Here is a 25,974-nt window from a genome sequence, read left to right as displayed (position 1 = left end):
AAATTCAGGAGGTCAGCCAAAATGTGGCCCGCCCCTAACACGGGCTCTGTTGGTGGCCCCTTGAAAATGGCAGACCCGGGCAACTGCCTGGCTCACCCACCTTAAGACCAGCTCTGGCTGGAGACTTCCATAAATGATCGTTTCCAACAAAGCGATAGTCTATGCAGCCAGAACTGCCAGTGGAACAGCTGTGAACATTCTTCCTAAAAGTCTCTGGGGTAGCTCGGGCATAAGAGCCCAGTCCCGCTTCCATTAAGTCAAGGGGCCTGCGCTGCATAAGATCTCTGGACCCACATGGACACATTGTCTTAGAAACTGGTTCTGAAGAGAGCTCTGTACCCATAGTCCAGTGGGCCCCATGCAGGCCTGTCCTTGTTAGTGGAGCAGTTTGCAAGCTCAGACCCAACAGAGGTGAGGTTTTCAAACGCTCTCCATGTTTCATTGAAGTAACTGGCAAAACTCCCATTGATATCCCAGCCCTTAATACCTGATGCAGGCAGGATCTGAATGTGTATTTTCTGTAGGATGACGACTGTCTGCAATTCCCATTGACTCAAGGAGGCATTGTCTATGCTCAGCACTTCATAACACCAGTCCTTGAGTGCCCACACCATTCTAGTCTCCAGACAATTACACAGACTAGTCAGGTGCATTAAAGAAGCCTTGCTGAGCCTGATTAATGTCACTTTTTTAGAAAACAAAGCAAACACAGGCCCTCCCTCCCCCAGCAGTTGCTTGTGTGCTGACAGATTATTCAGTGTATCACGTTGCAGGCTGAGGTGAATTAATATGGGCTTTCTATAACAGAAACGTCAAGAGACTCTTAAGTAGTGGAGCGCCAAGGGCCGTTCTGATATGTATACAGCGTTTGAGGGAGAGGAGGGGTAAGCCAGATTTCAGTGCTACCCATTGCCAAAGGAAGTATCTCTTCAGTGTTTGAGGTCCTGCCATGTCCTCTCCAAAGCAATCCATCCTTGCTCTTTCGTTGATAACCACCCACCCAAAAGGCTTGATTCATGAACTACTACTACAAATCGCTGACACAAGGCTCTGAGGGGCTTAGACTTTTTTCTTCCTTCCCACCCCATATAAAGTAAGAGTTTTTAAAGATCTATGAAACCTCAGTTTCTCCCTGCAAACAAATAATGACTCTCAGCTTAACTCGTGAGGGCTCTGCCCAGGTTTGGAATGTGGACGTGTTACATGGAGAAAAAGGAACACTTCAAAGAGCTTCATGTTAGCCAGGGCCAACTTATCCATTAGGCACAGTAGGCACATACCTAGGGCCCATGATACTTTTAGGGGCCCACAAAAATGTTTTACTTTCTTTTAAAATCAGAAGAAAAAAATGAACTTTTAGGGCCAAGAAAATGTTTTAATTTTTTTCCTAAAAACCGGAAAAAAAGGAAACTTTTAGGGCCCATGAAAATCTATTAAATTTTTCCTTAAACAGAAAAAAAATTAAATGTTGAAGGATTTAAAATGATATAAAAAATAATTTTTAATATTGATAGTATTATGGTGGGAGGGGCCCACGAACGCAAAAGTGCCTAGGACCCACGAAAGTCATAATGCGGCCCTGGTGTTAGCAGGGCAAGAGAAAGGACATCATACATGTGATATAAATAAGCAGGCTCTTCCCCTAGCTGTCATTCCAGCTACTTCAGAGGCTACATCTAGACTGCAACCAGAGCCGTAACAAGGGTGGGTAAGTGGGGCACTCACCCCAGGCGCAGTACATTTAGGGGTGCAAAATTAAAAATTAGAAAGTTAAAATATTATTTCATTTCTATCTTTACCGTCATCTATTTGCCATCTCAATATATGTGCAATTAACAACATGTGCAATGAATAAAATTAATACAAAAAATTACGAATTTTTCATTTTGGGGGGGCAGGGGGAGGAGGCAGTTCAGTAGCTTGCCCCAGACACAGAAAACCTTAGTTTTGGTCCTGACTGCAAGTTTCTTTCAGAAATCTTCTGGAAAAGCTTATTTCGAAAGAGAGCGTCCACACAGCAAAAGCGCAATGAAAAAGCAATGTGCTTTTTTGAAAGATAACGTCCACATTGATTGGATGTTATCTCACATTTAAGTCATGATTAGTCTAGACAGAGTGGCCACTAAAGTACCTGTGTTATTTCCCGGAGGCCTCTTCTTTCGAAAGAGCTCCCTCTTCTGTGTCCAGAGACGTCTTTTTCGGAAAAAGCTTTTTCAGAAAAAGGCTTCTCCCTCATAGAATGAGGTTTACCGCCACTGGAAAAACCTCTCCTTTATTTCAACTTTCTGTCGCAAGAACTCAATGACAGTGTGTACACAAGTATTGTTTTTCTGGAAAAACAGCCGTTTTTCCAGAAAAACGCTGCATTATAGACACACCCAGAGTGACATACAAAAACTAACACAATTTGAGTATCGTCTAACAAAGCCATGTGCTCTCACTTCATGTGTGTTAAACAGAAAATACCAGTAAAGGCTGATGACTCAAGGACTCAAGAGGATAGCTGAATATTCTGATTACAATTGGAGGATATTTTATTATTTTAAATAAAGATGGTCAAAAAGCTGGGGAAGGAGGTGATAATTATAAAAAAATATATGTTTTATTCAAAATGTTGATGGAAATGTTCATTCCCCAAATCAAAGTTTTTCAAAAGATTTTTTAAAAGCATGTAATATTTTGGCAAAATTTAGAAAAAAATTTAGTTCAGAAAACATTTTCTTTTTCCAAAGAATGCAATTTTTCATCAAAATCCAAAAAAAACCCAGTCAAAAATAAAAAATATTTAGATGTTTCCCAAAAGGGGTTTCTTTTTCAATTTTCTTATAAAAATGGATATTTTGAAGAAATCCAAATCTAAGGAAATTTTTGTTTAGCTGAAAACTCAGCTTCCCACCTTAAAAAAAAAGTTGCATCAAATATAGGCTGTTATAATGTCATAGGGTTTCATGATGTGTCCCTCTTCCTGTTTCAGCTGTAAAAAGTTTCATGTAGCAAGTAGCCTCCTTGTTGGTATTCTCCACACAAACACGGAGAGCCAATTGGTCATGGAAACTGAGGCACTGTCAACCGGTTTAACTGAAGATGTGTTTTTTAAATTATTTTTTTTAACCCATGCCAAAGGCCCGGTGCTTATTCCTATTTGCAAGTGTCCTATGTTGGTTGAGTTTAAACCCATCCCCTAGTCATAGATTGTTGTTGTTTGTTGTTGCCGTTGAAGGCCAGAAGAGCCAACTAGCTCATCTAGTCTGACTTCTGCATAAAAGAAGCCAAAGAATCGCAACCAGGTATTCCTCTGAGCCCGATAATTTGTGCCTCACCAAAGACTCTTCCAAAAAGACCAGGCTTGACTAAAGAACTTCAAGGGACAGAGAATCTACCATTTCCTGTGGTAGTTTGTGCCAATGATTAATCACCCTCATTATTAAAGATTTGTGCCTGAAGTTCCAATATTAATTTGATTGACTTTAAGTTCCTGCTGTTGGTTCTTGTCTTTCTCGTCTTACTTGATTTAAGCCCATGCAGAATAAAGCCTGTGTGAAGAGATATGCCCTCACACTGGTATGAAGGAAGCTAACGAGTGCCTCTGGGCCTGCTCACAGCTGCATGAGTCGTTCAGCCTGGAGGGAGAGGAGTTTAAAAGAGGGAAACTTGCCACAGGAAGGAGCTGTGAACAGGGTTGTTCTGCCTAAGGGCTGCACGGAACAGAGCTGTGGAGGGGACCGCTGCAAGGCACATGCTGATGAAGCCACCCTACCCGACAGCAAACCAACAGCCCCCACGAATAGGGGCTGGAGATAAACCTCAAAAGGGGCTATAGGTCCTCTTAGACCACACCCCTAAGGAGCTGACTCTTTAGGGCAGAAGTCCCCAAACTGTGATACGTCCCTCCAGGCCAGCCCCCAATGGGTGTGGAATGGGAACGGCTCCCAGTCCCACTGTGCTCCCAGCTTTGCTCCAGCCCAACCCCCGGCTACAGCTCTGTCCATGGCCTGGCCTCACCCCCAGACTCAACTGCTGGCCACAGCTGCATTCATGGCCTGGTTCCTAGCCACAGACCTGTCTTCTTACCCCTTACTGCGCCACTTTCCCCGCTCACCCCAGACCTGTGGCCCACTCCTGGCCGTAGCTGTAAGGGGGAGGGACCCTGAAAAGCTTGGGGACCACTGCTCTTAGGGCTGCCTGAGAGACTAGACCTCCAGATCTTGCTTCTCTTGCAAAGAGGAAGGAGGACCAAGAGCCAAACCCTGGTCTGTGAACAAGAGCCCGCAGAGAGATTTCCCTCCGCCCCAAAGACTTCCATTCCTCCCACGTGTCTCTGGCTATACTGAGGTAACAGGATGCACCCAGCCTTTTGCACCATTTTTGCATACTTATAAGCATCATATGGCCCTCTCAGCTCGGGAAGGGAAGGGAAGTCAATCAGGAGTCGGAGCTGCAGTGTGAGGCGCCTGACCTGAGCGGTGCCTGTTCTGTTCTGTAGCGTGAGCACAAGGTCTCCCAAATAGGCAGCGTGGAACCTCTCTTAAGCCTTACATTCACTCCTAAAAAAAGCGAGCTAAACTTATGTCTGAGAGCCTGGGCATGAGATGTTTCCATCAACTTGCCAAAACTCACTTCCTCCTGGTACGTGACTCCAGGGGAAGTCATGCTCCTCTCTTAATTTGCACTTCTACCGTGCTTTCTGTTTTGAGAATTTCCAAGGATTTTATAAGCAATAATTAATTTAACAAGCCTCCCAACAACCCTAGTGAAGGAAGTCAGCAATATCCTTCCTGGGAAGCAGGGTTTGTCCGATGAATGCAACGGAGAAGAGAGCTGTTTGGACTATCAGCTTGTGTTCTCTCTGCTACTAATTTACTATGGGACTTAGCCAAAACATTTTGCCTTCCTGTATCTATGGGTGTGTCTAGACTACAGAGTTTTGTCGACAAAAGTGGACTTTTGTCGACAAAACTATACCTGCGTCCACACTACCGCTGAGTTCTGTCGACATAATGTCGACAGAACTCAGCAGTTTTGTCAACGCTGGTAAACCTTATTTCACGAGGCATAACGCCTTCTGTCGACAGAGTTCTGTCGACAGAAAGCGTTATTGCATGTAAACTGTCCTTGCGTCTACACTGCCATGTTGACAAAGCAGCTTGCTTTGTCGATAGAACTGAATGTAGTGTAGATGCTCTTTGTCGACAGAAGCTTTGTCGACAGTATCTGTCGACAAAACTTCTGTCGACAAAAGCCTGTAGTCTAGGCGTACCCTTTGTTTCTTGATCTGCAAACTGTGGCTACTGAATTTTGCCCATCTGTGAGATTTAAGGGATTTATGCATGCAATACGTGCAAAATAATTGGTATGAGCATCCTCATACACATAGAGAAACTGAGGTACAGAGGCTTAAATAATAATGATGCCACTTAGCCTTTTGTAGTTGCAAAGATTATCATTAATTAATCCTCACAGTACCTCCTTTAAAGTAGCTTTGTGTACAGTCACAAAACAAAAGCCCCGTAGTAAATAATTATGTAACATACATATGTCTTCCAAGAACTGAAAGGTTGAGCCTCCGTTGAGCACCATAATAATAACCATAAATGTGAATACACAATCAATAACCCCTTGAAAAATTGTTAAGAGGATAAAACAATCTAGACCCATAATCCATGTTGTGAGGTCACCCAAAGGACCAGTCATATCTGATATGATAAAAAAAGAGATTTCTTTGATAGAGAAAATGTGATCTTGCATCTCTCTCAGGCTATGTCTAGACTACAGACTTCTTGTGCAAGAAGCTTTTTTCAGAAGAAATCTTCCGAAGAAACTTCTTGCGAAAGAGAGCATCCACGCTGCAAAAGCACATAGAAAAGGCGATGTGCTTTTTCAAAAGAGAGCGTCCAGACTGCCTGGATGCTCTCTCACATGTAAGCAGTGATTACTATGGACAGAATGGCCACCAGAGCACCTGTGCTTCTTCCTCTTCCCTCTTCTTCTGAAAAAACTCCCTCGTCCCCATCCTCACATGCCTTTTTGTGAAAGAGCTCCTTCGCAAAACGGCTTCTTCCTCGTAGAACGAGGATTACCAATTACACAAAAAGCCCTCTGTTCTTTCGATTTACCGTCAAAAGAACACGATTGCAGTGTGGACATAACTCAAGTTTTGGCGGAAAAACAGCTGTTTTTCCAACAAAACTCTGTAGTCTAGACATAGCCCGAGCCTTGTTGTCCTTTCAAAGACTTCTTTGTTCTGCAGGGCTAAGAATGAAACTAAATCACAGCTGATATAAATGCTGATTTGGAATGGCTGGGAGCCAACCTTATATCCCTTAGCAACCCCATGCCCCTCCCACCGTATCAGACTTCTCCGAATCCTCCAAACTAAGAAAGGGATAAATGCTGAACATTTGTTACCTAGCAGGAAACACTGTGATAGGAGAACAAAAACTGAACAAATGCCTGTCAGGGAAGGTCTATTTAATCTTGCCTGAGGGTAAAGGGGGATGGACCTCGTGAGATCCCTTCCTGCCTTACATTTCTATGATTCCGATAAAAGCAGACCTTCATCTTTCTGATGTGAAAATAGATCAGGTGGAAAACACAGTAATCTCCAAATTGCTGAGGACTAGAAATTATTCGAGCTGGGTAAATTATTTCTTCTGAATTATTTTGCCCTTTCATGTGTGAATTGTTCATGCGAAAATAGTGGTTTCACAGCATCTACTTATTTTGTAAATATCCTTCATACACTTTGGCTGAAAAGTTTTCCTGCCAAGGCCAGTTCACAAACTGTCCTCTTTGTATATTTACGGTGTGATTCATTTTATGTCACATGGCACCATTTTTGTTTACTGGTTGCATGACTCAGATGTAGGGAATGGAGACTAAAATAACTGGTGTGGTTTTGGGGGTGAATATTCACTCATAAAGATTGTGGATATGTAAAACGTTAGCTTGTCCGAATGTTCAGGAATTGCAGCCAACCAAGCATACCACACTCACTTCCAAAAATCTTTCATGAAGTACTTTATTTTAATCGGAAAATTCCATGGACTCTTGATCCTGTTTTTTCATGGACGTTCACAGAAAGAATCCCATTAATTACACTGGGAGTTGGACCTGATCTAATTTTGAGCCTTACATTTCATATATTTACAACAACCTGAATTTTTTTTAATTTAAAATGGCAGCACATGGAAACACCTCAGAGCTCTGAGACATTGGAAGAAATCTCAGGAGAGATTGATCTGTGTGCAGCCAGCTTGTGATATGCCAAAGGGGCATTATGAAGACAACCGATGACACGGCTCTTCAGTTTGTCTCTGACATTACCTCCACACCACATACACATACGCACAGCTAGTCCATTTCTCTGTGAAAAACATGAGTTTCTGCTTTGCAGAGGATATTATCACGTGTGTTATACACGTCTCTCATCAAATCGTGTAAATGAACCAGAGTAGCTCCAGGCAATCACTCAATATTGATTATCTGAGTCACTGAAAGCTCTTGCGGCAGGAATTGCTCAGAGGGAGATGGGGCTCTCTTTGTAGCTAAAAAGAAATAACCTAGTGAAGGTTAAATCCATTGGCTGTACCCAACTGGCAACTACTCAGCAGAGCAGATGAGAGAGCACACAACTGGATGAACTGAAACTGAGGCCTTGCCACAGTTACAGCCACTGATGGTATCATTGCAAAGCCTCGTTCACGTTGGACCTCCCTGGTCCGGCACCCTCGGAAGCTCACCAGTCCTGTGTGAGGGAATTTTCCGGACCAGGCGAGGTCAGCAATGCCACCCCTACTCCGTACCTCCCGACTCCTGAACTGTCTTGCTGCTAATCCAGCTGGTCTGTTGCTCCCAGCCACCAGACTCACAGCTGCCAAAGCTCTCAGGTCCTGCTGGACCCTGGATGTTGTTGGCCCAGAGAGTCTCGGTTTAGAGACGCTCAACTCATATATGCAGGCAGCACCATGTTTTGCATCAGTGCTGTGTAATGTTGTGAGCAAGACACGAGAAGTCATTCTTCCACTCTACTCTGCACCGATTAGGCCTCTATTGGAGTGTTGTGTCCAGTTCTGGGCACCACATTTCATGAAAGCTGTGAAGAAATTGGAGAAGGCCCAGAGAAGAGCAACAAGAATTATTAAAGGTCTAGAGAACATGACCTATGAAGGAAGACTGAAAGAATTGGGCTTGCTTAGTTTGGAAAGGAGAAGACTGAGAGGGGACATGAGAGCAGTTTTCAGGTATCTAAAAGGGTGTCACGAGGAGGGAGAAAAATTGTTCTCCTTGGCATATAAAGATAGGACAAGAAGCAATGGGCTTAAACTGCAGCAAGGGAGGTTTAGGTTGGACATTAGGAAACATCTTCCTAACTGTCAGGATGGTTAAACACTGGAATAAGTTGCCTAGGGAGGTTGTGGAATCTCCATCTCTGGAGATATTTAAGAGCAAGTTAGATAGACATCTATCAGGAATGGTTAGGCCAATGTTTCTCAACCTTTTTTTTTATAAAGTACCCCTTTTTCAAAAAAATAAAATTAGAAGTACCCCTAGAACCTAGTTTTCAGACACACAATTTTTTTCTACCATTGCAACACATTTGTTTAAACAACTTAATCGTAGCTGGGCAGGCGATGAAATGTTTGGGTATAAAAAGTACAAAAATAATAATGCACTGTAAAACTTACAACAAAAATTCAGTTTTCTCCAAATTTCAGTTATGTTGACGTACCACCCAGACTTCCCTTGAGTATCCCCAAGGGTATTCATATCACTGGTTGAGAAACACTGGCCCAGACAGTACTGGATCCTGCCGTGAGGACAAGGGACTGGACCCAATGACCTCTTGAGGTCCCTTCCAGTTCTAGTGTTCTATGATTCCCGAATCAAGCAGGTGCACAGTGCACCGAATGAAAATGGCAGCTTTTAGCTACTTGGCCTTTCTACAGGAAGGGTCTGCATGGCACTACTACTCCAGGGATTTTAATCCCCAGCACACACAAGACGTGAAATACAATTGCAGGCAGATCCGAGAAAGCATCTCACTCATCACAACAAGGCAGTTCGCTGTCATCCCGTCAGGCATCAGCGCCTCACGTGAGTGTGTATCCGTCTTGGATCCAAATTCTAGTGCAGTGCTAAGCCAGGGGAGAGGTGTCCACTCCACATGAAAGCTGAGCTCACAAAGCTTTGTTTGATTGAAACCATCAGGCCTGGCTGAAATCTCCAGTCTCCGCAGAGGAAAAGCCGATGTCTTCATCCTTGAGCTGCTGGAGGGGAAGTGCCTCTTTCACAGCTCTATCAGGAAACTCTCTAAGGGCTCATCTAGATTACGGGGAAGATTCAAAAGAGGATATGCAAATTCGGTGGGCATTTGCATATCTTCTTCCGATCTCACTTTGAAAGCCGAGCTTTCAAAAGTGAAAGTAGTCTAGACGCGGGGGGGGGGGGGAGGTTTCGGCAACCCCCGTCCCTTTTTTCGAAAAGCCGCGTAAACCTCATTTTTTGAGGAAAAGCATATCCTCTTTCGAATCTTCCACGTAGTCTAGACATAGCCTGAGTGGGAAACCCAGCTGCTCAGTCAATGGCTGGCCCACGGTGGTGGAGTGGGTTTTGTGGGGCAGGGCTGTGGAACTGCAGGGAAGATGGATGGCTTGGGCTGGAGCCCAAAATCTGGAGCTCTCCTCCCTCACAGAGTCTCACAGGGGCTGAGCCCAGACACTGACATGGCCATTTTCTAACCCCGTGGCCGAGTCAGCTGACACAGCCAGTTTAATTGCACTGTAAATATACCCTGAAAGGCTCAGAACCAGGGCTGGATCACCCACTGGGCAGACTACACACGTGCTTACGGCACCAGCAGAGCAGAGACACCAAAAAAAAAAAGAGATTTTACGGTACAGAATTGTTTTCATTTTGAATTACATATGGGGGGTGTGACGGGACGCCTCCGCCCCGCACTGGGCTCACCGAATCGCAGCGAGCCGCGCTCACCAGCTGCGCTGTCCGGTGATCTGCGCATGCACAGATCCCCTGAACCTGGCTCTTCCGGGTTGCAATCTACTCGCCACGGGCAAGTAGATTGTATTATTTGTCGAGACCTGAATATAATGGTGAACACTGACATAGACAAGGACGGTAGACACCAATAGGACTGGAGCCACGACCGGCGGCATGGGGGAGCAGTCAGGAACTTGAGGAGTGGGGAGACCTACCCCAAGGGGGGGAGAACTTATAACGGGGGGGGGGCACCATAATCTTTTCAGTGCTTCGGGCCTGAGTCGTGGAGCACGGAGGGGGAGGGCGAACAGGGATGGGGACGCTCCGGGAAGCCCCAGTTGGGGAGCAGCCGGGGCGAGTGTGGGCAGCAAAGCGGGAAATGAGGCCCACCCACCGCCGGAGGCACCCGTGGATGATGTCACCCGTGATGTCACGCTGGGGGCGCCGAAGGCGGGGATGTCCGGGGAGGGCCGTCCCCAGATGCCACAGTGGGGAATTTGAAAAGGCGTGAGGAAGCGAGAGGGGAAAGGGAGGAGGAGGAGGAAAGAGAAGAGGGAAGGGGTGGCAGAGGGACCAGCGGCCAGGAAGGAGCAGAGAGCAGAGCAAGGAACATCCGGCGAGAGGACATGGGTCAGGGGACGGCAGCGGTGAGTCCTGCCTATGACCCAGCGGGCCAGAACTAAACATGGGACAGGGGAAGAAGTGGCCCAGGGTGGGGCTGTGGAACCCGTGAGTGGAGGATTTTAGGGGCTACAGTCCCCTCCACTGAGCAGGGACAGAGGTCCCCGCCTTAAGGCCTTGGGCTGGGGTTCAGAGAGAGGGAGGGCCCGAGCCCCTCTCCCCCGGCCCTGGGGCGAGTAGAGAAAACACGCCAAGGGCAAGGTCACAGGGCGTTTTGACCATCGGGCCAAACTGGAGCAATATAATCAGGGCTCACCGAATCGCAGCGAGCCGCGCTCACCAGCTGCACTGTCCGGTGATCTGCGCATGCACAGATCCCCTGAACCTGGCTCTTCCGGGTTGCAATCTACTCGCCACGGGCAAGTAGATTGTATTATTTGTCGAGACCTGAATATAATGGTGAACACTGACATAGACAAGGACGGTAGACACCAATAGGACTGGAGCCACGACCGGCGGCATGGGGGAGCAGTCAGGAACTTGAGGAGTGGGGAGACCTACCCCAAGGGGGGGAGAACTTATAACGGGGGGGGGGCACCATAATCTTTTCAGTGCTTCGGGCCTCTAAAGGTCTTAACTCAGCCCTGCTTAGAGCCAATGTTCTGTGGGTATTTTCAAGCTTCACCAGCCCCTCAAAGGCCAGATCCTCTGTTGTGCAAATTAGCATTAACTCCGTTGTCTTCAATGAAGCTATGTAGATTTACACCAGTTGAGGTTCTGGCTCAAAACACATTGGGGGAAGGAAGTAGGTGGGAGGAGACTTCAATCCATTGACTTTTTTCCTCTTTAATTAAAAGCAGATTTTTTTTAATGTTTGCAGTGGGAAACTGTAATTTAGTTTTAGAATTTCCCATTTAATACTCCCCTAACGCCTGTGAAAAGCTTTGAGTTGCAGTTCATGATTTGAATCTTTATGGGTAATTAGCTGGCAGACTGATTTGGAGAAAAGCAGGTATATATTTTCAGAGCCTGAGGGAAGAGCAGGAGGCCACAGGCTCGAAGTCTCAGGCAGTTTTGCCATGAAAAAAAATCTTCTCCGTCTCCTCATTTATTTAAAGGTTCATGTGCCTGCCTTTCTTGAGGCAGAATCATGTCAGGTAACCGTGATTAAAATCCGTTTTGACCAGGCCTGGGAGTCACACTTACACATTGCGGTGTTGAAAGGGGTAATTTTTAAATTGAGATGCCCAGTAATTTTATTTTTAAAAATACCACAAATACTTAGTTTAGAGAAACGGAACAGTGGGCCAGCTCTTCCTGCCAGTTTCTAAGTGACTCCCCCTGCTGTAGCCAGATGGGTTCTTTTATAACACGTAAAGGACACCGTAATCGAGACCAAACAAAATAAACCTTTATTAACCATAACATGTTATTATTCAAGAGAATGAAAAAAACTAACCCAAACCACACAAGCAACCAAACACTTCTTCTGGTCTCTTCCGTGTGTCTCCGTGTGGACAGCTCTGACGGGCGATTACACCCTTCAGAGTGAAGTAAACCAAGACTATATTAGAATATACCCCGCATTGTATTGTGAATTCAGTGTTACTATCTTCAAATTATTTTGCCTACCCAAACAGCTTGTTCAAGGGTAAGAAAGTCTATCCAGTTATTAATAACCCAAGCAGTTTGTAATTGGGCAAAGCAAGCCATGTTAAGTAAGAAGCCATTTCAGAAGCTGTCTTAAAACAGGGAAATTATGAATATTAAGAATGATAAATCAAACTAAATCTCCTTATTTCTCTGTTTCCCAATGTTTAACTGGACTAGATGATCTCTAACCATCTGGTGACGAACAGGAGAAATGGTTAATAATTGTAGGTTAGAGCAACATTTCAGCATCATATGAGTTTAAATCTGAGCATCTGGCAAGGTTTCAGTTAACCCAAATCACCAATCCTTGTGGAAGCTTTGTGTGGTTGGTTTGTCCTTGAGGCTTCTATTTTGCTTATGTCTTCCACCTCAGCTTGCTTGTAGGAATACACGGGGCAAGAATTTGCTGTTTAAACACAGTGGAGGTATGTGTGTGTCTTACTTCACTTTTAAAGGAAAACACACCTCTTGCCGGATTGTTTAGAGTCATGTTGGTTGCTGTCATTCTTTCATTGGCTCTCTGCCTTCTACTTCTATTCCTTGTATATTTTGAATATGTAATTTTATCACTATGTAAGATTGTCTTTGTTCTTCTTGTGGCAGGAAAGCATCAGCTAGCATTCCAAGCTAGTCTTAACTCTTTGTATTCAGGACAATCTGAGACATTCTTTCAGTTTTACTACAGTTTGACAGGAAATGAAATCTGTTTTCAAAGAAGACTGAACAATCCTGCCTCTATATAAAACTTTTTAATTTGCTGCCGCCGGCCCTGGACAGCCCTGCTGCCACTGGCCCAGCTGGGCCGTGGTCTGGACACTGGTGCGGCTGGGTTCCTAGCCGCCAGCTTTCCTGTTGCTGGACTTCCAGCCACCAGGCCTTTCTGGTCCAGAAATATCTGTGGTCCTGCTGGAGTCCTGGTTTAGAGAAGTGCAACCTGTAGTTCTTTTTTTTTTTCAACCCCAGGATAATTTTGAACTTTCCCTGGCAACATGCTCTGCAGGTTGACTGTGGGTATGTCTATAGGTGGCGGGGTCACCGGCCCCAGCCCCTCCAATCCTCAAGGCCTGGTCCTTTAAATGCAGGCCCAGCCGTCCAGTCCTTTAAACACAGGCCCAGCAACCTAGTCCCTTAAATGCAGGCCCAGCAGCCTAGTCCTTTATGGGATCCCCTCTTCATCCGGGATCTGGGAGGAAGGGGCGGGGGGCCCAGACCCTCCCTCTCCACCGGGCCCCAAACCCAAGGCCCTATCAGTGGCGGGTGGTTCCCACCACTGGCTCAGCAGGGAGTTCTTCCCGAAACTCGCCGAGCCCGCTGGGTCCTTTCCTGGTCCCCGTCTTGGGTTGATTCCTACCCCCGCTACGCCCTGGCCAACAGCGGTCCCACCTGCGGATGTGAGTCTGGCTCCAGCAGCAACGTTGGCAGGCGTGGCCTTGGAGACAGCAGTGGCTAGGGCAGCAACAGCTTCTAGGGGGGCCGCACAGCGCAGCCGGCGTTGTGCTCTGGCTCGTCCCGGGGACAACTGCAATGGCTGTGTGTCTGGACAGGAGCTCCTTCCCCTCCAGCGGCCAGCCCCAACTGAGCATCCCTGCAGCCTTTTATACCTGGTCTGCACTGCGAGCATGCCCAGCAGGTCTGCGGAGGAGGGGCATATTTGACTCAGTAGGCGGGCTCTCTGCCCCCTTGTTCAGTGTGGGGCTGGCCAGCCCCGTCACACTACACTACAGAGTTTTGACAGAAAAATGGCCATTTTTCCGACAAAACTTGAGGAACGCCCATACTGCAGTTGCGTTCTTCCACAAGAAAAGCAAAAGATCAGAGGCGTTTTTCTGGCATTGATAATCCTCATTCTACGAGGAAGAAGCCTGTTTGCAAAAGAGCTCTTTCTCAAAAAGGCATGGGTGGACGGGGAAGACGGAATTATTTTGGAAGAAGAGGAAAGAGGAAAAAGCACAGGTGCCCTGGTGGCCATTTCATCCATAACAATCACAGCGTACATGCGAGAGAGCGTCCATTCAGTGTGGACACTATCTTTTGAAAAAGCAGATCGTTTTTTTCGATGCACTTGTGCAGTGTGGACACTTTCTTTTGGAAAAAGTTTTTTGAGAAGATCTCTTCCAAAAAAAGCTTTTTGCGAAAGAAGCCTGTAGTCTAGACGTAGCCTGTGCTGTGGGAAGAAGTATTTCCTTTTGTTTGTTTTTAAGCCTGCTGCCTATTCATTTCATTGTGTGACTCCTAGTTCTTTTGTTATGTAGAGTTTCAGAGAGGTGGCCATGTTAGTCTGTATCTGCAAAACAGCAAGGAGTCCTGTGGCACCTTAGACAGATTTATTAGGGCATAAGGGCCACTTCATCAGATGCCGTGGGGTTTACCCATGAAAGCTTATGCCCTAATAAAACTGCTAGTCTCAAAGGGTACGTCTATACTTGTTCCCTATCTCAAGATAGGGATGCAAATGTAGTGTACCTAAATTGCTAACGAAGCGTGAGATTTAAATATCCCGCACTTAATTAGCATAATAGCGTCCGGGCGCCATTTTGAAATCGCGTTATTGCGAAATAAAATGCCCCGTGCAGCAGCATTATTTTGAGAGAAGGGTTTTCCTCATGCAATGAGGAATAACAGTTATTTTGAGAGAAGGGTTTTCTCTCGAAATAACGCTTCTACACGGGGCGTTTTATTTCGCAATAACACGATTTCAAAATGGCGCCCGGACGCGATTATGCTAATTAAGGGTGCGATATTTAAATCCCGCGCTTCATTAGCAATTTTGGTATACTACAGTTGAATCCCTATCTTGAGATAGGGAGCAAGTGTAGACATACCCTAAGGTACCAGGGGACTCCTCATTGTTTTTGTTATGTAAAGGCATAAATGACTCTTCCTCATTCACTTTCTCCACACCATTCACAATTTTACAGACCTCTATCCCCTCATAGTCGTCTCTTTTCCAAGCTGAAAAGTCCCAGTCTTTTTAATCTCTCCTCATATGGAAGCTGTTTTATACCCTTAATCATTTTTGTTGCCCTTCTCTTTACCTTTTCCAATTCTAATATATCTTTTTTGAGATAGAGAGACTGAAACTGCAGGCAGTATTCAACGTGGGGGCGTATCATGGATTTATATAGTGGCATTATGATAGTCTGAGTCTTATTATCTATCCATTTCCTAATGGTTCCTAACATTCTGTTAGCAGCAGTCAGGGAAAAAATGCTGGCAGAATGTTAACACTTTGTAACATGACTAGCTGAACATGTGTAGTGTTATCCACTTGAACTTCTTTAATCCGGCAACCTTGGGAAAAAGGATTATGGCGTTTTCCGGACCGTGGATGTTTGCCATAGTGATGCAACAAAAGATGTTGCATGTTCAAACCATTTTAGAGTACTGAACATGTATACCATGTCATATGTATTAATGCAATGTATTTAAACTATTATTGGGGATGAGTGTGTAGGGTCTGGGAAGGGGGGTGCAGGAGCATGTTGGGGTGGGAGTGCAGGGTCTGGATGGTGTAGGTCAGGACAGCAACGCAATACATTCAGGGTTCACTGGTGTCTCCTGCTCTGTCAGTGATGATAAACGTTCGGCTGTGTGCGTTTTTGTACGCTCCCTCAGTATATCGTGCCTGCTCTGTGCAGGTAGCTCGCATAATAGACTTCACGAGATGCCCCAAAGATCTAGGGCTGTTAAATATCAGTTAATTGAATAGACAATTAACCTCATGAATTCTTATCAGTTAGTCGACTCTTCTATAGTCCCCAGGTGGGACCGGTAGCCAGTGCGCTCTGGACCCACTCCTGGGGAGCCCCCTGCCATCCCATGCTGCTGCTGCTCTATCAGAGGCAGCAGCGCGGGATGTCAAAAGGGAGCTGGTCCATGAGGAGAGCCAGTTTAAAAACCAGCTCTCCTGCCACCCTGCCTGCCTGCCACCCTGCACTGCTGCCTCTGTTACAGAGGCAGCAGCATGGGTTGGCAGCAGCCCCTGCCCGAAGTGGGGAGGTGTGGGGATTCTGAGCCCCGGGATCCAACGTGAGCCTAAGGGTTGGGACACCTTAAATGCAGAGCTGCAGTGGGAGTAGGTCTCAGACCTGGCACAAGCTGGGACAGAGCCGGTCTGCTGGCCAGCCTGCTAAAAATTTTATTGGGGGTGGAGAGTGGAATGCGTGTAGTCTATAACATTAACCCAGTGGTTCCCAACGCGGTGCCCGCAGGCGCCATGGCGCCCGCCGGGGCATGTGTGCGTACCCGCCAACAACCTGGGTCAACCTCGCCCCCGGCACGTGGCGCACGGGAGGCGCCGGCCCCAGGCGTGCAGCACGCACCGGTGCCGGCTGCGCGGTGCTTGGGCGGCCCCAGCCCCGGGGCAAATGCGGGCGCGGAGCTCGAGCAGCGCCGGTGCCGGCCCCAGGCACGCGGCTCAGGCAGCGGCGCCGGCCCCAGGCCCATGCACAACGTGCTTGGGCAGCCTCGGCCCTGGGCACAAGGCGCTCGGCGGCCCCAGCCCCGGCCCTGGGGCACATGCCGGCGCCGGGTGCAAGGGCATCCCCATCCCCTGGTGTGCCCCCGGATGCGTGGCCCCGCCTCCAGGCGCCCGGCGCGTGAGTGGCCCCAACCCCCGGGCGCCTGGGAGCCTCTAAAGGTTGGGGACCACTTCATTAACCTATAAGGTTTTGCTTATTGGTTAATTGGTTAATCGACTATACTATTACATCCCTATGAAGACCACAGTGTCAGATAAGATACAAAGGCACCAGAGTCAGGTTTATTGCCGAACGAAGTACATTAATAGTCATCGGTAGCCAGGTGGCCTCGGAGCCCCGATGCATTTGTACCCATGACAATGGACACGGCTCAATCAAAAGTCTGAATTTCACTATTTCCCCCTAGGCCAGCTAAAGAGTTACCTTGAGATCCCCCAACATTTATCGACAGAGAGAAACAATCTATGACACACACTGTACATATAATCTTACGCATGAAAGACACGTTTGGTACCTCCCCTTGTACTTTCCTCCAAAGCATTCCTATTCACCACCCATTGGCTATGCTTTCCCTCCTGTTGTTTCAAATTATGTTACTAGTTACTAAGTTGGGGTGTCCATGTACTGTCCTGATGGAAAGTATTTACATATTCCATGGGCTTCTATCTGTGCTAGCAATGCTAGTGCCTCAGGACACTGACTTGCAGGCAAACATCTGCTTTTGAGAAGACCTGTCCATGACGCAGCGTACAACACTTGCTTACGTTGGCTCACGCACCAGGCCCATGCTTCAGGCTCTTTCTTTCTCTGATATTCCCCCACTTTTTGTCTTTTTGTGGGGAAGATGTTTACCCCTCACCTTGGAAAAGCATAATGCACGGCTTGGAGGTGACCGCCTTATTTTACTGTTTACACGGTAACGCTCCATTTGTTGTTTAGTTTGCACATTTTTTGTACGACGGACAGATTTTATTTGCCGGTTGTGTTAAGCTCCTTATGGCGGGCCTGGGAGTATCAGGGTTGGGTCTTTGGCGGAGGAATGTAGTTTTATAATAGAACCTTGGAGAACTGCTGTAAAGTCTCAGGCACCAGGCCAAGACTGTCTCCTACAGATGGGAGAGGGATGGGAATGGGTCGTTAGGCAGGCATCCTACTCCCTGGACCACACGTGGCTCCCCGCCCCAGCACTCCCAGGCGCCCCCCACCCCCGGTTCTGCTGTCAGCTGTGAATCAGGGAAAAACCTCCAGACAAGCAGGTGTAGTAAGATGAGGGCCTAAAACATAAGCCCGTGCAGCACAGGCCTGCTGTGAGGCCTGAGGCCTAGTTAATGGGCAACACATGGCTAACACAGAACAGAGCTAAGCTGTGAGCAAGAGGCAGGGCCTAGCTCACAGAACGTGGCATGAACAGGGCTGAGAACACTAATTGGTAATAGTCCCAAGTGCAGAACAATAATTGGTCCTGGTCATAAATGCACAGAATATCACTAGCTCATTAAAAAAGACCTTGGTACCCACTGCTCACAGATATAGACTCAGGGTCAACAAAGGGTCTCAAATGACAGCATGATGGCTAGAGATGATCTAATCAAACCATGAGGGACGGGGTGATGGGTGGTATCTTAGTAGCATCAGAGGGTGGTAACTTGACAACGTCAGAGGGTCAAGTTGTCTCTGGTGAGTGTGAAGTAGGATGAGTGGAGGACGTTTCAATCCCGATTGTGTCTGAGTCCAACCAGCCATGAGCCTGCACTTTGTATGGTGGCCTCAGGCCAGCCCACGGAGGAAGGGGGTAATAAAGGAGGCCGCTGCCCCAGGGCCCGGTGATTCAAAGGACCCTGAGGTCTCTATCGGCTACCACTGCCAAGTCCCGGGCCCTTTAAACCCCTGTGGAAGCACCATGTGCCGTGCCCTGAGTGACACTAAGGGCGGGCTGGGCTGGAGGACACCACAGTGCAGGCGACACTGAGGGCCGGCAGCTCCCAGTCCGGCCCCTTCTGCCTAAGGCCCCGCCCCTTCCAGGAGCCACAGCTGCCCCGCCCACTCTTTGCCGTGGGGCCCGTGGGGGCTGTCGGCTCCTCCGGGAGGCGGATGGAGAAGAGCTGAAGAAAGGGAAGGTGGAGGTGCCTCCATCTCTGCTGTCAAAAGATACTGACTTGGTACTGCTTAAAAGCGAGATGGCCAGCAATCCATAGTGTGCATTGGGGGTAGCATTGGGGGGGAGGGAATTGCCGTGGTACCTAACTAATGGTATGCAGGTGAACTAAGAGCCATACCAGGATGGCCCTGAGGCTCTTCATCCACCTGCCGCTGTTTCCCAGGGAATGTCTCCCAGGCCCAGTAGAAGTCATGCGGATACATAATTCCCGCTGAAACGGGGACTTACCCTGCTGTTAGCTTTGCCCACACTTCTAAAATAAAAGTGCAGCTGGGGCAGCATTTAAACGCCACAGGGTGGCCCCGGCAGGAGCGCTGGGAGAGCGCCCTCACCACCGCCACAAGGGGAGTAGCTAACAGTGCTGGGGGCCAGTGTTCCCTGGACAATGCGCACTCGTGCGGCCACTCAGGAGAAGTTCAAACGGCTCCCAGCTAACTAGCAGCGTGCTCACAGCTACGTTTGGTGTCTACTAGCCATGCACATTGACACATGGTGCACATGAAAATATTATTCCGCATGCGGATGGAAAAGATTAGAGGGAACATTGCTGGGAGCTGTCCTCACTGACGCTTTACTGCAGTGTTTCTCAACCAGTGGTACGAGTACCCTCGGGGTACTCGAGAGAAGTCTGGGGGGCACATCAACACAACTGACATTTGGAGAAAACTGATTTTTGTTTTAAGTTTTACAGCGCTTTATTATTTTTGTACTTTTTACACCCAAAAATTTCATCGCCTGCCTGGCTACGATTAAGTTGTGTAAACAAATGTGTTGAAAAATGGTAGAAAAAAATTGTGTGTCTGAAAATTGTAGGTACTGGGGGTACTTACAATTTTTTTTTGAAAAAGGGGTACTTTATAAAAAAAAAGGTTGAGAAACACTGCATTACTGTGCTACAACTTGCTGCGCTCGAGCGAGAGGGTTGTTCACTCCTGTGAGCCAGAAAGTTGCAGCACGGTGCAGTGGCAGTGTAGACTTAGCCTGTAACAAAGCATCCTGCTTATGTATTATGGCCGTGCTGTCAAGGTATAAGTAATCGCTTCCATCTTCCCTGAGTAGCATGGTCACACAGGTTTAATAAATGACACGCAGCAGAGGCACCATTCGGAGGTTCACAAAGTCATCCTGTTGGCAATATTTGCTATAGTGCTACTGGATCAGTGAGGTGCATGGGAAGGGGATAGTAATGTGGCAAACCTATCGTTTTCTTTAGGATTTGTTCTCATAAAAAAATGAGGCTGCAGCCTCATTCAGACTGGCAACGTATTCCTTATTCCATCCGCCTTCATTCCAATTAGTTTCATTGCTCATGTTGGGCTTTGCTCATCTCTTCCATTGGGGGTTTCGCATGCTCCCGTGTGCACACTGTAATGGTGTGGGAAGATAAAGCCGTTTGCTGCGATCCCGCCAACCGACTCTCAGGGGGAAGTTTGACTGGAGGCTGTTTTCACACAGCACTGCTCATCCTCGAGGACTCTCATGAAAGATGGTGATGGAGCCCCAGGGAAGCGTAGCTGCAGTGGCGTTCCACAGAGGTGCTCACACCACGTCAAACCGGTTTGATTGAGAGAGTGCGCGCCGCCCGGACTTCGCTTCAGCGACGTCGGCTGAGCTTTTGAGAAAGTGCTGTGCACCCTCTAACTTAGCCGGCTGCCCACCAGAAACCACGGCTTCATGCTGCCTCTGAGGGACATGACAGGATCATTTAAAACATTCTTTTTTACATCTAAAGGGGACCTCTGGCACTCTGGGAGACTGATTCTAAGATAGTATTGCGCCGCCTTTCACAGACACTGCCACTGAGCTTCAGAGGCTTTCAACAGGTGGCAGTCCAGGACCCCAGAGAAGCGTTAGGTTCATCTCTCTTGTTGCAGAGTAATGATGCACAAGTTACATCTGCACAACCATTTCTAGTCTACTTGCCAGTTTCCAGGGAGCAGGGGTTAAATAGTCAGCTGAATACATTACTACGTACGTGGTAAGTTGTACACCATGAAATGTGAGATGTGCAATGGAGTTAACTCCATGTCGGGAACTGCTCTTGGACACTACGTCTCACCACACACCCCAGCACCCTGCCATGACTCCTGCACCCCACCCCACCCCCAACCCTTGCCCTGACTCTTTCACCCCCTCCTCAAGTCCCCCACACCGCCAGTCCTGAGTCCTACACCCTCCACATCTCCCTCAGCCCTGAGCCCCCTCCCGCCAGAATTGCATCGGTTTTCTGTGACACACACAGCCACGCTCTGACATGACGGACACCACAGGGAGTGGTTCCACTGATGCTCAAGGTGTTGGGAACGGTATAAGCCAGGGCAGCATTTCCCTCTGTATCGTTTTATTTGTAAACCTCTGGCATCTCTGATAACCATCGGGAGTCGAGCGCCAACACCTCTCTCTCCTGGACGGCTGCGAGGCCCTGGCTACGTGGCCTCTACTCACAAAGAAATGTGAAGCAAGGCCATTTTTGCCATAGCGGGAGCTAAATCTTGCAGCCCCAGAGACTACGCGGAGTGTGAGATGATTTAGAAAAGAGCTTTCTTAGGCAGAAAGGTACCGCGGGACTGAGACTGCAAAACTGATATATGGCCAGGGGACTCTCTCTGGCCACAGAGAAATCCCTGAGGCCCACTAAATTAGCGCAGAATGGTGCAAAATTGGCTTGAGTAGACACAGTCTTGAAGTGCAAAAACAGGAGCTGCATGGGCAGCGGGTTCAAGGCAATGCCTTCCCTGGCACTACCGCCGACCTGTCGCTGGGTAACTGGGCCGCAGAACCCCACGGCCTCCTCCGCTCCGTTCGATGCCCTCAAAGGTCCCAGCTGTTCACCACGGCCCTCCTCCTGGAGATGGGGCAGTGAGGAGCGACATGGAGAGCCAGCAGGCTGAGGAGCCTTGTCTAGGTGCTGCGGGGGCTAGCAGCTGGTGCCCTTCAGGCAGGAGGAGCTGGTGCTTGGAGAAGCTGCTAGGGATGCACCTCAGTGCAACAGGTGGCCCTGGAACCGTCTGGTGCTTGGGGGCCCAGGCCAGGTTCCGATGTGGCTGGGGCAGGCAGGCCGGGGATTCTTTGGTCTGGGTCGGAGGGGCAGGCTTCGGGGCTCCGGCATGTGGGGCCAACGTGGGTAGCGGAGGGGGTGCTATAGCCCCTCCTCATGCTATAAAAATTCTCCTGCTCACCTGTGCCACAACAACTGGTTTTCGGCATTTAAAGCCAGAGCTGGTGTCAGGGGGCAAGCAAGCCGGGCAATTGCCCGGGGCCCCACGCAAAACTAAGCTCGGATGGTGGGGCTCAGGGTCCCGGATTTCAGCCTCACGTAATGGGGTTTTGGCTTTGTGCCCTGAGCCCCAGCGAGTCTAACACTGACTCTGCTTGGTGGACCCCTGAAAGTTCCTCTGATGGACCCCAGGCCCCTGACTGAGAACTGGCTCACAGGCCTTGTTGCACCAGACACTGTCCATACACCGAAATGTTCCCGAGGCAAAGAGCTTATCTCCTAAATGGGCAAGACAAAGGAAGCATTAATAGTCACACTTGTATGGATGTTGAGCTAAGTGCTAGGGACTGCATGACCTGGTGGTGGGCCCACAGGCCAGAACCAGAGCCTGGATCCAGACCTGAAGCAGAGTCCAGGGCCTTACCCTAAAGATGTCTGCTTGGAACTTCATCCCCATCCTCATCAGTTCACATCCAGGATGAAAACCCATCCAGGATTTCTATCCGAGGGTTGGCTGTGATGCTGCCATGGACTACACTACAGGGGCTGTCTGACTGTGTAGTGACTGATGACGTCCTGAAATCGTTTTGTCTGATTATATGGGGAGAGAAAAACTCTGCCAGGCCCAGTGTGCTATGGAGTCTTGTGCCCAGCACAATCTAGCTTCGTGAAAATGCCTCCATATTGAGTGGTGCAGGAGAGCGCACTCGCCCCGACAACCAATGTTTCAGCCAGCAGATTGGTAACAAAAGGGGTTTTATTTTCCCACTGTTCTTCTGAGCACTATGGCTGTGGAGAAGCAGGCAAACGTGATAATGACAGGTTATTCTGCCAAATGCTAACTTGGATTGACCACACTATTTTAAGATTGGCACAAAGTTCACACAGCTTTCTGGTTGCCTTTGGAGCCGTACAACCCAGCACTTCAGTGCCTGGAATGGATGCTGTCATGGCTCCTTCCCCACTCTGGCATGATAAATGCAGAAGTGGGGGCCAGCAAGTATACCCCAAAGCCTTATCTACCAGGCTTTGATATAAAACTTCCCCCAAAATCTTAAAAAAACCTAGACCTTGGGAATAAAACTTCCGCTGCCACCACCCAAATGTTGATACGAAATCAGGGAAGAGATCATTTGGGAAATCTCACCCCTAAAATAAAAATCAGGGCACACAATTAACCACTGCCAGGTTAATAAAAAGAAAAGAAAGAACTTTTATTATTACAACAATATTCCGGTTGCAAACATAATGACTAGATAGGGAGGTAACAAAATATACTCATGGAGAAACTCCATGGGCCTAGAACTTAGTTACAAAGAAAAGCCAAGACATCTTTTAAGCAGTGCCAGACATCAGATCCCATACCCAACCCTTAAAACAATAAAGCCTAACGAAACTACCTAAACTTTACCCTACTTACAGAAAATGAAGAATGGTGTCTTGGAGAGAGAGAGAGAGAGAGATGCTTGTCCCTCTCTGTAGCTGCAGAGAACTCACCCTGGAGAGAGAAAAGGGAGAAAGGAAAAAGCCCAAATTCCTTTGTCCCAGTTTGAAAGTCCCACCTACATTCCTACTGGTCACTCCACCTGGCTAGGTGTAGTTAGCCCCTTAATCCCCAGGCTGCTGGATAACCCTCATAATCATGACAGATGCTATTAAACGTAACTGGGAGAAAAATGGAAACTAAATAGGCAGAGATGAGCTTGACCAGGCTGAGCCAAAGGAAAAATATTAGCATGTCTGTTGCATCCCGAGCCTTCTTATGGGTCACGTGTACTGATGGAATATAGGACCTGTAGGTCTTTTTCCTCTACTTGCCCCCAATTTAGAGCTAGAAATGGGCCCCTGCACACATAGGCTACGTCTACACTGGCATGATTTTCCGGAAATGCTTAAAACAGAACAGTTTTCCATTATAAGTATTTCCTGAAAAAGCGCATCTACATTGGCAGGATGCTTTTCCAGAAAAGCACTTTTTCCGGAAAAGCTTCCGTGCCAATGTAGACACGCTTTTCCGCAAAAAAGCCCCAATCGTCATTTTCGCGATCTGTGCTGTCTACACTGGCCCTTTTCCGGAACAGTTTTCCGGAAAAGGACTTTTGCCCGAATGGGAACAGCATAGTTTTTCCAGAAAAGCACTGATGATTTTACATTAGATCGTCAGTGCTTTTCCGGAAATTCAAGGGGCCAGTGTAGACAGCTAGCAAGTTATTCCAGAAAAGCGGCTGATTTTCCGGAATAAGTGGCCAGTGTAGACACATCCTATAGTGTTTATATTTAGAACTAGGTCTGGGTCCAGTTCCAAACTAGGAATTGCTTGTTTCAGAGGCAGGCTGGAATTTCTCCAAAGTTCAGGGAACTCAGATCCAGTGTCCTAATTTGGATCCATCTGAAAGACAAACCTTATATCGCTGGAACATGGGGACAAGGCAAGCAAGTCCCTGAAAGGCATTGCCTGCTCTGGAGAGGGACCATGAAGGTACTATGAAATTAGAGATTCCAAGATGTCTAGTTATAATCTATTCTGAAAAGTTTATGATGTCCTGTAGGAGGGTCACCAAATGAAACGAATAGGTAGCAGGTTAAAACAAACAAAAGGAAGTGTTTCTTCACACAATGCACAGTCAACCTATGGAACTCCTTGCCGGAAGACATTGTGAAGACCAGGACTTTATCAGGGTTCAAAAAAGAACTACATAAATTCATGGTGGATCAATGGCTATTAGCCAGGATGGGCAGGAACAGTGTCTCTGTTTGTCAGAAGTTGGGAATGGTCGACACTTGAAGATTCCCTGTTCTGTTCATTCCCTCTTCGGCACGTGGCATTGGCTACTATCAAAAGACAGGATGCTGGGCTAGATGGACTTTTGGTCTGGCCCAGTATGGCTGTTTTTATGTTTTATATATTGAGTGCTGCAGGAGTGCCCATCTAGCGCACTCGCCCCGACCAATGTTTCAGCCGGCAGATCAGTAATAAAAGGGGCTTTCTTTTCCAGCTGCTATTCTGAGCAATAAGGCCATGGAGAAGCAGGCAAACATGATAATTGCCAGTTATTCTGCCAAATGCTAACTTGGATTGACCACAGTATTTTAAGATTGGCACAAAGTTCACACAGCTTTCTGGTTGCCTTTGGAGCCGTACAACCCAGCGCAATTCCTAGTTTGGAATTGGATCTGGACCCAGTTCTAAATGAGCCATACAAACCTCGTTCTCCGAGGAAGAACACCTTTTCTGAAAGAGCTCTTTGGAAAAAAGGTGCTTAGTGGACGCAGAAGAGGGAGTTTTTTCGAAAGAAGAGGCCCCCAGGAAAAAGCACAGGTGCCCTGATGGCCATTCCATCCACAGTACTCAGAACTCTACTTGTGAAATAGCATCCAATCAATGTGGACGCTATCTTTCGAAAAAGCAGATCGCTTTTTCAATGCACTTTGGCAGTGTGGACCGTCTCTCCTGGAAGAAGTTTTTTCAGAAGATCTCTTCCAAATACGTTTCTTTCGAAAGAAGTCTGCAGTCTAGCTGTACCCTAAGTTCCTTACTGTGTCATTAGAGATCCTGGAAATCTGTCCAAGAGCAACAAGTCTGATCTTGTGTAATGCAAAAGGATCTGCGTAAATAACCCCCTCTGACATTAGTGCATAGAGCACAGCAACAATGTTGCCTGCCTTGTGAAAAATATTCTGTATCTTTCCCCATCTACTAGGTTTAAAACAAAAATCTATTCCTTCTACAAATAAAAAATAGCCCTGCAGTCCCATTATCTGCCCTTATTAAGTATGTTTTCATGCTGTGTTTTTCTTCATGCCTACAGTCAATAATAATTTAAATGATACTCTCTGATGCCCTTTGT

The sequence above is a fragment of the Pelodiscus sinensis genome, chromosome 21 (assembly GCF_049634645.1).
Source record: "Pelodiscus sinensis isolate JC-2024 chromosome 21, ASM4963464v1, whole genome shotgun sequence".
NCBI classification, from domain to species: domain Eukaryota; kingdom Metazoa; phylum Chordata; order Testudines; family Trionychidae; genus Pelodiscus; species Pelodiscus sinensis.
This window is presented reverse-complemented; position numbering follows the sequence as displayed.